General features: G+C 39.6%; 1 protein-coding gene across 7 annotated transcripts in view; it reads left to right on the top strand.

Moving 5' to 3' along the window:
* grm8a (glutamate receptor, metabotropic 8a) overlaps positions 1-17445 on the top strand; it is a 491719-nt gene that overhangs the window by 14836 nt on the left and 459438 nt on the right. Inside the window, exon 1 of one of the 7 annotated variants that reach the window (XM_074625217.1) lies at positions 844-1081. The exons of the other annotated variants lie outside the window; for them this stretch is intronic. The gene's annotated coding sequence lies outside the window, so the exon portion shown is untranslated. Of the gene's footprint in view, positions 1-843; positions 1082-17445 lie in introns of those variants that run through there. 7 annotated transcript variants of the gene reach the window in all.

Genomic DNA, 17445 nt, shown 5'->3' with positions numbered 1-17445 from the left:
CCAGCATCACAGTTCCATAGTGCAAAACATGTTAGTAAAAAGGCAGTAAAAAAGTTAGTAGTGCAAAGTACAAAAAAATATACCAGATATAAAAATACAAGGAGATGAAGAAAACTGTTAAAACTGAATATAGTGCAGGGTAACAGCTGTGATACACGACTATTAAAAATTGCAGAAGAGACTGTTAAAAATGAGTATAGTGCAGGGTAACTCCAGTAGCTTAGTCTAAAGTGCTCTGTATGCATTATTGCCAGGTGTAAGAGGTATACACTAGGAATTTGCTTTGGTTCTGCTGTCGTAAATAAGCAGTATGATAACAAAAGAATAGAGAAAACGTTAGAATAAAATAAGAATAATTTTTTTTTTAAATTCTACCTACCAATATACAATATAAGCTATAAACAAAAATAAACATGATATAAACAGATATTGCTGGTGTGCAAACAATCAAACAATGACAAATCAAACAAATTATTATTTGAGTAAATATTAAATTTTTTTTGTTTCATTACAGTCACTTACAGTATAGTGCTGTCTTTGCCATGTATTCAATGAAAATAATAAATTAGTGAAACAGCGCCTCCCTTGGGTTGGCTGCTAAATGTCAGCCAGGTGGTGTGGTCAAAGGTGGTACTGCACCTTTACAGTTCAGGCACAAGTCTACCGGATGTGGACGCCAGGTGAAGCCAGGTGAATGCAATCAACATAGTAAACATGTCTGGATGCGCAGCGCGGTGTCTCCACAGCGGAACCATGAAGGGACTTAAGTTTGAAGAAAAGAAACCTGAGCAGTGAATTTGTGAAGTCCGTATTATTCCTGTTAGTCAACAAAGTTAATTAACGTTAGTTAAATATAAAGTTAATGCATGCGTGCTAACGGTAGTTTCCCAGTGTTGCTAGCATCATGATATTAACTAACCCCGTCATGTGTTTGGGTATGACTAGTCAGGCTAACTAACTAGCTGCTAGGTCTGGCAACGAGCTAACAACATGACAATACCTGCAACAAGCACCACGGGGCATTGCTTGACATTGCATATGAATGAACACTTCATGAGAATGCACATGGACGTCAAATAACGTGAGTACAGTACACCCTGTCTGTCTCTAATTGCCACCTGCTTGCTGGTTTCTTTCCTAATGGTTATATGTCTTTCTGTAGCTGTCTGTGTGTGTAACATTATTTAGCTAAAAAAATAAATCTGAGATTTCAAGAATAAAGTCATAATATAACGAGAAAAAAGTCAAAAGTTCAAGAGGAAAAAAAGTTGTAATATTATGAGAATAAAGTCAATATTATAAAGTAGTAATTTTACGACTTTTTTTCTCATTAAGTTATAACTTTATTCTCGTTAAGTTATAACTTTAAATAATAATAATAATAATAATCATAATATTATTTTTTCTGTAAATCTCAGATGTTTTTTCCCTCAATGTGGCCCTAATACTCTGTAGTACATTTGCTCTTTGGTCTTCACTGCATAAGACTTATATACTATATACTTAGACTATAAACTGTGTTACCTTCATCACAATGCTCAAATGTTTTGCGTCTCCAGACATATTTTTTAATTTTTTATTTTGACTAAAATGGCTCTTTTGATAGTAAAGGTTGCTGATCCCTGGTGTGGGTAGTTCAGTCACCTGTTGATGTGTGATTTGTGCCTGTGCATAAGCTCTGCTATGCTGTATGATGAGTTATTAGCATACTAGAATCATGTAGAATATGCTGTACACTCTGTTTATTTAACTGATGAGAGGAAAAAAAGGAGAGCCTGTTAACGCCACCTAAATGCATTTATGTGGTCTCATTTATACATGTAGATGTTTTCAAAAACACATGCATGCAACAAAGTTGTGATTCCATCATAAATCTCTTTGAAATGGCTGGTTTACCTTTTCAAAATAATGTAAGGTGATGAGGGAACGGCAGTAAAAATCGTCAGGAACGTTCATTTACGCACAAATTCCCTCTTCTCACCATTTATAGATAAGGCTTATTGTGAACTGGGAAACTCTGGACTAAATGATAAATCAGTTCATCTATAAAATAATCTTTGGTTGCAGCCCTGCATCAGATTATAAAATAAATAGTACTGTATATATTTTTCTTAATGCTAAGAAGGTGCTTAAGAAACGTGTAATATATCTATGACAAGTGATGTGAACATAAATCTATTGTCCGAGTGTCATCCTAAAGTTTACTAATTGTATGTTATGTGCTTTATTGTGACCCACCACAATGGAGCAGTGCTAAAATAATCCTAATTTTGTGATTTAGTGCTGAGCATATCTAACAGGTGTGTGAAGAACTGTTGAGGTGCGTGTTTCTTGTCATTTTCTATCTATTTTTTCATTGCATTTGAGCATTGGAGAATAACAGTGAGCACCGTCAGACGGGTCTCAAAACACAAACCCGTGACCACGTCATGAGTGAGGTGCGTGTGTGTCATATTTGCTGAGCGCCGTGTGTTATATCTTACAAAACTATTTGGGTCATCTTTCAGCCCGGTTAGAATAGCCTCAACAGACACACACATGGGATTGCGCCGCTATACAGGTGTGAAATTTGGTGACAGGCTGAAAATTGCTATGGAAAGTGTTTGAAATTGGAAAACGGACCTTGAGTCCAAGTGTATTGACTCGCTGTTGTGTCTGCTATATGTGTTTGTCTGTTTTTGGAAAAGACAAAATGCTCTTTTTTTGTTGTTACAGCATTTGTTTTTATTGGAATAACAAAGAAACCAATCTGTGATGGACGTCTGCTTCTTAAACTGATTTTGTTATCAAATATTATCTGATTGGTTGCCTGCTGGTGTCACTGTAATCGATCTGTGTGGGTGTGTTACATGACCTTTGTATACATGTGTTTGCTACCGTAAGTGACAGGATGAACACTTGGGTGGCAAGTTCAGCACCGTGCTGCCGGAGCTACATGGGTGGAGACGATCATTAAATTTCAAACCGTTCCTCTTTAGAAATTCTTTAAAATCGAATGACACATGATTCGTGGATCATTTCTCAAGTCTCTCACTGGGGCGTAGACAGGAAGGAATACATTTTTAATATTTTGGAGGGGGGAATAAAAAAAAAGACAAGCGCTTCATTAAATCTGCCTTATCTTTCAAGCAGCATTTCAAATGCCGAAGGCTGTAGAAGACTGTGGGAAGTTAAAATAAGAACACCCCGAGTAGTTCACAGATTTGAAAAAAAATTCCAATATACAGTATTTTTAATAAATGTGAGTGAAAGTAGGACAGATGAGAGAAGGGAGGGGAAGGGATTCTTTCCGAAATGAGATGCAGACCATTTTCTGGTAAGTGGCTGCCGGTTCAGAGCTAAAACTCAATGGATAATATCATGTGTGTTTGATATGCAGTGAACATCAGCTAAGAAGGTTCATGCCGTTTGGCAATGAAAGAAGCAGATATAAAACAATACGGAGAGAAAATGGCTGCTTTTTTATTTTCCTGTTCTTTTCTCTTTATTTATTCACCTCTTAATCTGTTTTCACTCTACTGTAGTGTCATTATCTTGTTTTCCCTCATCCATATTCTTTTTTTTTGCCTCTGCTACCACCTTAAAGAGGTGGATGAGGACAGTAAAAGTGATAGACAGAAAGAAGCAGGGCAGTAAAGGTGATAGATAAGGAGATGGAAGGCAGTAAAACGGTAATTGTCAGAGGAAAGGAGTTCAGTAAAAGAGCAGCGGAAGACTCGAGGGAAAAAGACGGGTTGCAAGAGGTGTTTTTACATCTTGCAGCGATGTTACATTAGATCAGAGAGAACAGGTGGGAGGAAGAAGGGAAAAAGAGGTTAAGTGTTTAGCGTTTCCACATGCCTGGTTTTCCTGCTCTTGGCATGCCTCAATCTATCTTTCTTCTGCTGCTGCTTTCTTGTCTGTTCTCCATCTCCTGCAGCCTTTTTTTCTTACCATGTTAACAGCAGTGGCGTATTATTCATGAAAGTGAGGCGAGAAGACATGGAAAGGACATTAGCCAGGGTCCTCCTGCAAAAAAACAATATCTTTTGAGGGGGCATTGACAGGATGCATGCATGCTCATGTGTGTGTTTTAAAATAGATGTCCTCCTTTGGAGATTTATATAGAACATGACATATGCTGGATATGACACTCTTTCTCTCGCTCATTCTCTCTCTCTCTCGCACAGACACACGCAGGCTGCGGTCGAAAAAGTCTTTTTTTTGCTTAGGAAGGTTCCTAATGGAGTGAAATGACCCGGAAGTAAGTGGCAGCCATCATAAGAGCTGTTCGAATGCTCTAAATGCTGAGGAAAGGTGCTTCAATGCTTCCTTTCTTATCTCCTTTAGCGTAGGATACAGTAGACCATCCTTTACCAAAGGAAAGGGAGATAATGTAGTTCCACAATTCCTTGCGGCCACAACTTTGAAAGCGATGCACCATTCAGCCGTTCATGAAAAGAAACGCTTATCTTGCATATTATTTTCATACAGTCATATACTAATTGGGATTCATGTTGATAAATATGAGTGGTCAGTGACAACGTTTTTGTTTCACTTCAATTTTTTATTATTTATTTCAAGCATGTAAATCAAAACAAGAATAAAAAATAAAATGAACTGTGAACATATAGCAAACTGTCAATAAACAAATAATCAACATAAATAAATATTACATGTCCGAAAAGGAGTAGGAAGAAGTATACATTTAATGGTTCTACCCGTTCTCCATAACTCGAACAATTAACTCCATATTTGTCATATATTCTTTTTTTTTATTTCAATTCCAACCTTGGTAATGAAGTGATATTCAGACAATCCTTTATTATATGTAGATGTAAAGTGTTACAGCAGCAGAATGACCTGCGATATCTCTCTTTCACACACCGTGGGTGAAGCAGCCTGTCACTGAAGGAGCTATTCAACAACGCACTGGGCGAACTTGCGTCTTTTGTTGTCCATCGTCGTAACATTGTGGTTTCACCACGGCAGACCTGCGTCACGAACATCCGCTGCCGTCGTATCATAACTACAGAGCCAAAAGTGTAAGTGCAGTCGGATTCTCTTAACGCCGCCGTTGTCTTTTCCTAAGTCCATCTGAATTCTCCTTCACATCTTTCCGTATGACCTTTTCCATTGAGGTCAAGGAAAAGTGGTTAGGAAAAGACATTAGGACGTCAATTTTTGACTTTTTGACCACAGCCACACACTACAACATTTCTATCCCCTCTATTTGTTCGTCTATTAAAATGGAAGTGATTGATTTATTGATTGACAGAGAATAAAATGGGAGCTTATTTATGGCATAATGGTTTGTGTTCTTTACGTTGGTGTGTATTGGGCTAGTATTTCCGTGTGCGATTGGTTTACTGAGAGTTGGGAGTATTAGCATGTGTGTGTGTTTGTGAGAGGGAGAAGGAGGAAGACAGAGAGAGAGTGAGAGTACTTTACTCACAGGGTTTTTTGCCAATTACCCCCCTAAGCTGGAGGTCAAGGAGGAGCGCGACAGAAAACATTTCTTTCTTTTTTTCCCTTAATCCGCATTCATTGCTTGCCAAGAATAGTCTCGCTCTCATCTCTCCTCTCCTCTCCTCTCCTCTCCCGAAATCTTCCCATTTTCTCCTCCTCCTCCTCCTCCTCACTCTACCTCCCTCCTGTTTCCAGCTTCCCTAAGGTCGTGTTCAGACCGACGCTGGGCTCCCCATTCATCTCAGTAAGACCACTTGCTTAACGCAGTGGTGTTGACAGTGCAGGCGGTTTCATCAGAAAAACGCAGAGTTGTTCAGTAAAACGGCTGAATGCAACAATATCCGGCAATGTGCTGCGTTGACCTGTCGCATTCCTGGTAGATAACGTAACGTGAATGGGGCAATTCTACTGCTTACCTCCCAATTGTCGAGACGGATGATAAAATAAGTGTTGTTTTGATAACTTTAAGAGTTGTAAGTTTCTGTCTCATCGTAAATCACTGTGCAGTGTTTTTGTATCTGATAAGGCTCAAAGTGGCACCATATTGTTATGACGGGATAAGGGTTTTATATATCACATAGTGATGTTATGGTTCCAATGCGGGTAATAAATGAATATTGAAAAGACTAGTACTGAGTCTGTAAACGGTGTGAGATAAATGTCGCAGCACACGCTAGAATAAGGACTTTTCCAAACACAGCACAGCAATGTTTCTATTGGCCAGCCATGCACATCTGCACAGTCAAAGCTGACACAAAGGTGAATACTAACCCGCGAGGTCATCGGAGCCGGATGGAGACAGCACTTAAACAAGAACCACATGCTTGAATTTGTTTGTCCTGCGGGCCTTAAAGTAAATGGAAGATGGAACAAATAGGGTGAATTAGCCTAATGTGGGACATTTTTTGCATTTCAGATTTCTGGAATATATTGTGATATGAAGCTAATATATTAAATCCAAACCCATTACCACTCCGAAATCCCCAGGATGTGTCCTAATCAAACCAAAAAAAAAAAGAAAATGCAGATATCGCACTCATAAAAGAAATGGTGGACATATCAGTACTCTAATGCCAAGTTTTCTTAGACAAATCTTGATTTTCTAATGTGGGACTGTCATGTCTGAAAAGTGGGACACTGAAAAGTCTGTTAAAAGGCCTAAAAATCACCTTAATTAATGTAGGAAACACTCAAGGCTAAATGCAATCCCATGTTCAGTCATTTTACCACTTAACATGTTATTGCTGTTACCAAACCTAGGCTTATGTGTGGATGTCACATGGAGAATTCAACAACATCAAACAAACAATAAGACTATAAATAATAAGACTAGAATAGTTTTGAAGTATTTAGGCATAATAGAAAGACATTAAATATCAATAGTTTTATTGACTTTTTGAGGTGTCTCACATTATGCAGTGTCCCACTTTAAGGCAACTCACCCTATTCGCTGAATGAAAGTGAGCTATGACCATACCTCTCTTTTTTTCATCTTTTTACCTTCTTCCTCTATTTTCATGCCTATTGGATTTAGCTCTTTTGATCCAGCTTCTTCATCTCACCACTCACCCTCCTGCCTCTCTTTCCTCCCTTCCCTCTCTCTCTCTCTCTCTCTCTCTCTCTCTCTCTCCCTCCCCCTCCCTCTCTGTCCTCCCTCTCTCTGCCCTCGCTGCCCTAGCCGGCAGCGCTCCTCCTCCGAGGTAAGGCAGCACTAAACGGCCTCGGCTCAGCGTCCCCATGTATTTTTAATGGCCACGCCCGTCATGCTGGAATCTCAAGCTTGAATTATGCATAGAGGATGAGTGAGAGAGAGAAAAGAGTGAGGGTAGGACACAGGGAGGAGAGAGAGAGAGAGAGAGAGAGAGGGTATGAAAGAAAAAGATGAGGATAAAAGACGACAGGGGATGGGAGATCATTGAGGACAAAAAAAAAACATGCCGGGTAGTGAAAAAGATGGAATGAGGGTGAGACCGAGAGAGAGAGAGAGAGAGATGTGTATTTTGGAATAATCACAGCTCTGACAGAGGAGAGAAGAGTGCGACCTCTCACCTCCCTCCATCAAGCCCTCATTTCATCTCTCTCCACCCCTAGATCTAACTTCACCTCCACACCCTGCATCCCTTCGTCTCTCTCTCTTTCTCTCCAGGGCTCCCTTTCTTCTCTGTCTCGCTATTTCATCACCTCTTCCCCTCCCTCTGTCTTTATCTCTCTCTTTTACATCCCTCGCTCCCTCTTTTTACTCCCCAAACTTAATACTCCTCTCGGTCCTCAACCCTCTCTCTTTTCATCTTCTTTTACTTTTTCAACCTTTTCATCTCCCCCTCTCTCTCACTCTTTTTCCACCATCCCAAATTATTGGCTTTTTTTGTGTGTAGCTGTGTTAATGGAGAGCTGGAGGGGTGAATAGAAAGGGGGGAGTGAGTGAAACATTTAAAGAGAGGTAGTAAAAGGCAGACAGAGATGGACAAAGTGAAGGACAGGTGTGGCTAAGACTTTAGACTATTGATTAGCGTCATGGACTCGTTCCTTTGCCTCCCAAAAAACACACACACATCCTTCTTGGTAATGGACATTGGAGAGTGGCCAACATGCTCACCATGAGATAATGGAGCAGATGTGTGACTCTGCTATTCCTCTCCTTTATTACTTTCTCTCCCTCTCTTATTCAAAGTAGCTGGAACTTCTGTATCTGTGTATTTGGAGCATCCTGTGTAGAGAAAACGGTGTACGTGTGTGTGTTTTCATGCACAGTTAAGGTGCTAGTTTTATCATTAGTGAATCCAACAGAGTCCATGAAAGTCTGGGTTGTTTTCCTGCCTACACAGTCGGAGGGAAGGTCAGATATTGTGCTGGTAGGTGGTGCATTTAACTGTGCTTTTTATTTTATGTACATTCATTTTCGTTTTATTAAGACAATATACGGTCACATGGTCCAGAGCTATATCAATGATAGTAGAGTATGTATGAAGGCATAGATCACCCTGGAGTAAAAACTTCAATCATTATCTACTCTCTCCAAGTTTGTAGAAAAACCAAACACAGTTAACCCCCACCCTTCCAGTCTTCTTCAGTCCTATTTAATGAGGCTATCTTTTTACAAATCCCAAAACAGCCTATAATCAGGTTTTTCCCAACCGCTCATGCAGCACCATCCAGCAGTTGTGTAGCTGGATTGTTGCACTCGGGGTCCTAAAGTTGACATATTTACCTCATTATTCCCACTCTGACAGTTCAGATTTTGCAGGACACTTCCACAGCAGTGTAGATACAGTGACAGCTGATTTTTTTTATCTGGGCATGACATATTCATTTAATGAAACTGACAGATTTTTCTTAGTTTTAAAGGCACAGATGGTACATTTTTTGCAGACCTTTTTCACTAAGGGTGCTTTCACATCAGGTACCCGGACCCGGATCTGAGTACATTTGACTTTGTTCGTTTGATTAGTGTGAACGCTCCGTACCGTACCAGGGCACGGACCGTCGATCCGTAATCGAGTCCACTTGAAAAGGTGGTCTCGAGTACGGTTCATGTGTATTTGGGTACAGTTCGCATCAAGTGTGAAAGCCAAATGTACCAAAACACGGAAGTGGACTGCTATTTAACACGAGTAACGTTAGCGGTCAATGAGTAGTTTTGAAAGCGCTTCTTTCAACGCCGCCAATCTCATCCTCTGAACTGTACAACCATGGGTGATAGAGCAGGAAGGCAGGCGAGAGGGTCCTTAAAATATAGACCGTAGTAGGTGTTAGGGTTGAGCGATATTTGTTATTTTATTTAGCTAGTTTAATGGTCTGCCTCCGAAGAACGAGATCCATACAGCCGCTCAGCGGACAGAGAGAGAGAGACAGCAGGGGGGGAAACAGAGTGTAGAGCCGGCATATTTTCACAACAAACTCAGTGAAATAAGGGTTTCTTTAAACCAAAGCAGAGTTGGTGTTTGTTGGAAAGACTAGCGACGACGGTTTTGGTGAGTTTAATTTTGTTTCCGTCTAGTTTGAATGAAGTGTTTTATGATACTCCGCCACTAGAATGTAAAAGCTGAGCAGCGGGGGGGGGGGTAATTGATCATGGTACGAATCAATCGTATTAATCGTACCTAATATGAAAAACGTCCTAATATTTTGACTAGTCATAGCAGGAAAACAACAGATGAAACATTAAGCGTCCTTATACAAGTGTGCCAGCATTCACAGGGGGTGCAGATGTTTTTAATGTTAATTATGGGCTATTTTGGTTGCATGCCTTAATGTGCTTTTTGTGCTGTGACATGTCAAAATGTTTCATGAAAGATTCACTCATTCACTCATCTACTATTAACTATACACATACACAGGGGAAGTATATGTAGAGCACTATGTAGTGTGTCACAAGGAATAAACAAAAAAAAAAAAAACAATTTCAGATAATCAGGTCATACCCCCATCAGGCAGTCCTCTAAAATTGCTGTCTTTGCTCTTCGCACAGTACATGATGGTAGTTAGCACTCAGTTAGTGACCATCAATTGATGCATTGTGGGATAATTTGAGCCAGTGTGGGGTGTAATAATTCCCAGTGAGTTTGTATCTCATGCGTCATCTGCGAAGGCCTGTGCCACGCTATGCAAACAAAAACAAAAGTTCCGAGATTTTCATTCACAGTCTGTCACAGTACAGTGCTGAGAAGAAAGAGGTCTAATCAGGCAGATTATGTGAAAACACGCGTTGGGATGAGCCATAGTGGCTTCAAATTTGTCAGCCAATTGGGGGGTGAAGGCAGGTTGAAATCCTTTGTTTTGAATTTAGTGTTAAAACTGAAGTTTTGTTTGTATCACAGGTTAAAGAAACCAAAGATATTCCTAGTAGTTGTAGTAGTAGCTGTGTGATTGCAATCTAGTGTCCGAAATTAACTTTTTGACTCACGGCCAAGGGGACTGGTAGATGAAAAAATCCACCGGCCAAGCATATTTTTTATATAAAATGCCTTTTTTGTGTCACATTTACATGTGCTTCAGTACATTTCATTGAGTTATTAAGGTATTATGTTGAATACAAAACGAAGAGAACTTAATCAATATTTAATTTGCATGTTTGTTTTGATTTTGATGTTAACAATGCAGCTGAGATAGATTTAAATGTATTTTTTTATGTGTAAAAAGTAGCATTTGGTCAAAGAACAAGATTGCATATGGGGCCCATAGCCTTCTGAGATTTACTCCCCAAACGGAAAATATACCTGCATATTTCGGACCCTGTTGCAATGCTAGAAGCAAACCAACTCGTAATAATTGTGGTGGTATATATTATCACTAATGGTACTAGTACAAGTAGTTCCTAGAAATAGTTTATTCTTGGAAGTCGGCAAAGTTTACTTTTGGTCATCTCCGCTGTCTGTCAGATGTGACTCATGGTGAATCACACACACACACACACACACACACACACACACACACGCACACACACACACACACACACACACACACACACACACACACAGACGGCCTGACTTGCTGTTGACTTCTCTCCAGCTCTGATAGGGCTTTGAGAGCTGAAGCTAAATTTGTGGGGTTACATGATGAGAGAAACCTTGAGGCTTTGGTATTTTGGTAAATTTTTGATATTTCCACATGACGTCTGCGATAATTAGGATGACATTTAGAAAGCTTTGATGTGTTTCCTCTCGTCTGTCAGGGAGCACGAAGACGGGAACACACAGTGGAAAAAAAAAGTGCTTCCTCCTTCCTCTATAGGGTTTGTGCTTTGCTTTGGCTACTCAAAATGTCCCGCAGTCGTTCCAGTGAAGTCAGTTTTATGGGGCCTAATTGCTGAATGTCGAGCTGGTGATTAATCAACAATTTACATGATTGATTATGCTGTGTTTTGACAATGCAAAATATTAAGCGCCCATAAATATGCCCTCTGTCAACCATAGGACAGTTACTCCGTGCAATCTAAACCACAGTCGATCTGTCTGTGGGGAAGCATTGGCAAAAAATAACACACATCTGCTTCTGCTATTTTGATTTGTTTTCTAATTTGAATTAAATGAGCTAAAGACCTTTAATATCCAAACCAGAGACACAAAGTACATGCAACCATCCCTAGTGTCAACTATTGATGTGGATAATCTCACAACAGTGATTGTGAATCAAATTAAAACAATTATAGTGCCAGGAGAGCTTTTAGCTGCTCTCATATGACCTTACGTATTTAATTACAGTCTGAACTAGTAGTGCAGTGCCCGTTCAAAACGTGTTTGTTCGGAAACGGGCCGATTGCTTGGCCTCCGGTATCGCTGCTTTCAGCTTTCTGGAGAACTGCTCAAACAACTTCACACTTGACATGCGCTCCCTTGGGTCCTGAGCAGTACACCTGCCATGACATAGTTGCATTTCCCAGCAAGCTCACATGAACATGGATGGAGAGCGAGCCGTACCCAGCATGCTGGCGGAAGTACATTTGCTGCTTACACAACGTGGGCGCAGGGCGTGAAAATGACAACTGTGTCGATCTGAAACTAGTGATGGCACTTTGTGCCGGGTGTAAGACAGGGCCCATAGTAACTTAAGTGGGAAACGAACAGAGAACACACTGATGGAGAAAAAGACTTACAGAGAGACAGATAGCGAACAGCTACAACAGGCTGGCAATCACATTAGACCAATTTTATTAAATTGCATGACACAAACAGTTTCCAATTAGGTTTGCTCAGGCCCAGGAAAATTAAGTGATAATATTATTAAAAAAATACATAAAACCAATTTGGAAATGATGCTGTAAAACAGTTAAACAGCGTTATCACACCTGTTAATAAGCACTTTCCCCCAATCGACACATTTATATTTAAAAAACACAACTGATCTGCAAATGAAGCTGGTGTGAAACAAGTAGAGCTTTCTCCGCTGTATTTCCTCCCACATTCAACCACTGTTTTACTAAATGTGTTAATCAAACTCTGCTGTTCCACAATGTTGTATCACAAATTAAGATATAGCTTAAAGGTGAGGAATGAAAGCATGAACGACACTTGAAGAAAAGCAGGGATGGTGAATGTAGACTTGTGGTCATCGTTGTCAAAGTAGTGGACAAATACCAATTTGCTCAGTTTGGAAGCGTGGCTGTATACTAATATTCAGTCCGTGCTGTAGAAACTCATGTTTCTCCCATTAACTTGTCCCGATCCTTTCCAGAATTCTACGTAGCTACGCCACTCTTTATGATCATTAACAGGTGTTTTTTTGGCAGACTAAGTTGGTATTTCAATGACTTGTTTATAATTCAGGGTTGTTTTGTTCCTGTGGGGTTGACTTTCTATTTATTGTATACTGGCAGTCGTCCACTATTTAAAACTCTTCGCCTTCTTACTGCTTTGTTCTCTGATATTATGTGACACCGTTTCCTTTCAAGCCGCATGCTACCAGCAGCTTTGAAACTTTGGACTGGTGACATTTTGATCACAAGCTCACTCTTGAAACCACTAAGGTACTGATGCACCCCTTCCTGTTGCCCGGTATTAAGTATGAGTGTTTCCTGGTGTGATTGTTCGTTCGCCTCTCCTTTAGCCTGCCAGACTTGACCTTCAAAGAGCATCATTCACAGTGACGACTCCCTGCTAAACACCTGCTTTCTCTCTCTTTCACACACGCACACAGCTTAAAAGTAAAACCTTCTACACCTGCCGAGGCGTTTTTAAGGCTATTTCTTTCTCATTAAATGCTTTTCTCTTTTCCTTTAAATTACTGTTGTTGCCCTCAGTCTACTCAACCTACCTGTAGATACTACTGTTACACTAAATATGTATTGTATTGCAGTAAAACAAAGCTGTGTTTCTCCAGCAAACTAAACTCTAAGCTCTTTTTCCCAGTTTAAAAGACTCTTATTTTCACAAACAGTATAGATTACAACTGCACGGTGCTAGGGATGTGTTGTTTAGAGGTCCAAAGAAAGGCAAAATGGGCTCCAAACATTGTGTGCAGCACGACTGTAATCGTCTGAGGCCAAACAATATGTTCTATAGTTACTTCACTGCCTCATAGATTTTCCCCAGTCACAAGTCCCCCCTCTGGGAATCTGCTGGTAAGAGTCTTGCTGTTTGCACACACTCCTTGTGAGCTTTTACTTTAGTGCTTTGAAGTCTAAAATATGGATCGCCATGTCATCAACTACTTAGTCATAAATAACAAAATAGACCCTGTAAGCTATTTTGGTTGCACGCCTTTTTTTGGTAGCTTTTTGATAACTTTTTTATTTTAGAAAAGAAGTGGTACACTAACTTTGTGCCGCAGAATGAAGTAAATACGATCTCTTACCTTTTTGAGACTTTCTATATTGAGCAGTATTTGGGCTTTAATTGTGAATTTTTAGGGAGGAAAATTAAATTAATGTGAAATATATGCAATCCAGACACATCTCAAAGTTGGAAGAACATTGAAAAACAGTATAATTTTGCAACTTGTGAAATACACTGTATTTTTCTTTTTTTGTATTATTGGACTAAAACATAAATTGGATCAACATCATTCAAACAAAGAAGTAGGAGCTTAGGAGGAAAACATAAGGGGGGGGGGGCAAAGTCAAGGAGATGTTGAGAGGACACACAATTTGGTTTATGTTGAACGAAATGTTGGCACTTGGCACTAATTTCAGCAATATAGCTGGTATGGAGCTACGTGAGCTTACTAATATGAGTTTATAAGAAAACCATTTTATATTTTGGGTGAACTTGTCCTGCTGTTAAGAAATCTTCATGGAAACGTTATTTAGAGCAGTGGTTCTTCTCTTCTTTCAACCTTTTTCTTAAGGGACCCTTAAGAGGTCCTTTTCTATCATTGAGTAAACTGACGACCCCTGACTAGATGGCATATTTTATGGATATTTCATATGATATGCAATGCATAACAGTATAGGACAACTGATAAACTGTACTATTAACCCAAATAGTGACAGCAAAAACTTCAGGCATTTGTGTGAAATTAGCTATTTGGATGAATTTTGAGCAGATTATTTGTAGTATTTTCATGCTAGCTCGTTTGGAAAAAGGCTAAATAACGCTCCGAACTTTGTCTCCTCTTTACAGACATGCCCACTTTATGATAATCACATGCAGTTTGGGGCAAGTCATAGTCAAGTCAGCACACTGACACACTGACACACTGACAGCTGTTGTTGCCTGTTGGGCTGCAGTTTGCCATGTTATGATTTGAGCATATTTTTTTATGCTAAATGCATTCCCTGTGAGGGTTTCTGGACAATATTTGTCATCGTTTTATGTTGTTAATTTATTTCCAATAATAAATATATACATACGTTTGCATAAAGCAAGCATATTTGTCCACTCCCATGTTGGTAAGAGTATTAAATACTTGACTTCAAGAGACTTGAAATCTCTCTTGAACAGATAAAAAATGAAGAGATTAATTTGCGATTAATCACGATTAACTATGAACAATCATGCATTTTAATTTTAATTTTAATATTTTAATCGATTGATAGCCCTACTATTAACACAATTATCTGTCTGTATTATGGGCTTTTTTTGTCTTTAACAATTTTACAGGCTTCTTTTTTGACAAATTCGGGTTGTCTTCTCCCTGACACTTCGGCCTCTTTAGCATAAAGGGAAGGCTCTGTGAATATAAATGGAATATAGACGGAATGCCCCTAATGCAATTTGAAATTGCACTTACGTTATAGGAATTGGAAATTTACATAATTCCTTGCTAATAATTGAATTTGCATACAACTTGTAGATGGAGAAATAGATACGTTATCTGATTTATTGAGTGTTTTGTTCAACCAGTCCTAATGTAGTGTACATAATTTAGTTTAATGGTAATTGCCTAATCCTCTGGAAACAGATGACATAGCTTCTTCTGAAGGTCTGTCAGTGAACCTAAGCCTGTGTATCATAATACCTGTTGGCGAGGCGATTGAGAAAAGCCCTTGGGGGTGCTTACCACTGCTTAACTCCATAAAAAAGCCGCTTCAACAATACATAAAACTCTCTGAGCGTGTTTCACTCGCCGTCTCAGAGGGGATTTAACCGCTAAGACAAGACAAGTCTTTCCCTTCTCTCACTGAGCTCCGTCCAACTGGAGCTGGACACCTGCCAAGGTTTATGCATGGAAAAATTAGTTTTGCGCGCACACACGCACGGGCAGGAAGACACACACCGTACAGACACATTCACACTGTTGCTGCCTTGTTGCGGTTCGGGGATGGTTTTAGGTCCACATCCAGAATCTTCCCCAGGATTATTGTTTGATGGTTCACCCTGTAATCCAAACCAAAAAGTCCTGGCTGTCATTTTGCAAAACGTTTCCCGCTGATTTGTGTTGTTGCTTTGTGTCAGGAGTACTGCAGATGGAGACAAAATGCATTGCTATGATAAAATCTCATCTTACTGCCTGAATTCTGATTACTGTTTTTAATCATCCGCTATTTTAAAACCGCAGCTCAGGAATGAGTGAACTCAAACATTTAGGGACTTAACAAAAGATGAACACTTCCTGCTCAGGAGCCATAAACTGATTAATTCAGTCATGGTTTAAATGTCCAGTGTTTTCTTACCAGATCTTTCACCTCTAAGCCCACTATTCTGTGAGAAAGTTGCTGCAACATGCTCAGGAATAAGGCCCATACAATCAAAAAGTTTCCAAAGACAAAGGTCATAAAGTTAAAGCTAATAATAAAACCTGAGAGAAAGATGTGATTTATTTTTTGAACAACATAACTGGAAATGGCAGGTATATTTTGGTGCGTTTCCATTTTCTGCCTTCACACAACTGTGCTGCTGCCATGAAAGCTGTCAACTAAACATGATTTATTTTGAGGGGTGAAAACAGATTTATTTATGTTGGTAGAAAGCCTAAATGTGTAAATACAGGTGTGAAAACTGCAACAAACACACATATCGACACACATAAAACTCAATTCTAGTTTGGGGATTTCAAGGTATACTGCTCGATGTCAGCTTAAGTCTCCTATTTAAAACAGTAAAGGGGGTTGAAAATGAAATAATAGCTTGTCTTCAAAAGACACAGACACATGCTCTGAACTCTTGTGTATCCCATTGGGACAGCTCAGTTGGCTAGCTAAAGGGCAATGGTGGTTTAATGTGTTTTTCCTGCTGTGAGGCTGAAGTATTTAGGCATTTGTTTGAGATTCTGTTTCCATTTCATAACTGGACTATTGTTTTTATTGTTCACTCTTGATATTACATGGTTGGGGGGGGATAGTGATATTTAAAAAAATATATTTTAAAAATAAAAATCCTTTATATTTATCTTTTTATAGTTACAAATATGTAATATTGCTGCAAATAATCAAAAGTGAGCGCTAAGATGGTGTTGCCTCAGAGCAACTATTACAACAATCAATCAGCAAAAATCAGGGGTATCTATTGGCAGAAATGGAATATAATATTAATAACTAAGTTGTTGTGTTTTCGTTACCTTAGAATGAGTCATTTATATTGACATAAGGAGCGGGTCCCCTCTCCACGAAGTCCATCATGTTGTACCGCCATGTTTCTACAGTAGCCCAGAATGGACAAACCAAACTGTTAACTCTTTTCCTGCTTGTGCCAGAGTCCATAACGTTACTCACCCTCATCACCGCTACTCTCTCTCTCTTGCTTCACCACTCACTTTCCACGTACACACACCCACTCGAAGCAACTTACAACAACTGTCTCTAGAGAAGGCCATTTGCGCTTTCACGTCAGCCACCAACGCAATCCTAGACGCTTGGCACTTGGGAGAAGTTGTAATCTGCAACCTCACCACTAGACCGCCATATCCTACACACTGTTCCTTTAAGGTTGTGGACCTCTGTAGCTTGGTAATGCCATTAGAAGGGCCTGTTGTCACCAACATGCATCATATAGAGGCCACGTAGGCTGCAAGAAATGTTTCCAACCTGCTCGGTCTACTTTGTATAATCTCTTACCTGTTTAAAGAAGCTCATTAATCTGTCAGTAATTTAGCAATCTGTCTAAACCATTTCTAGTGCAAAAT

The sequence above is a fragment of the Sebastes fasciatus genome, chromosome 23 (assembly GCF_043250625.1).
Source record: "Sebastes fasciatus isolate fSebFas1 chromosome 23, fSebFas1.pri, whole genome shotgun sequence".
In the NCBI taxonomy this organism is placed as follows: domain Eukaryota; kingdom Metazoa; phylum Chordata; class Actinopteri; order Perciformes; family Sebastidae; genus Sebastes; species Sebastes fasciatus.
The sequence above is the reverse complement of the archived record's forward strand: the minus strand, read 5'-3'. Positions and strand labels throughout refer to the sequence as shown.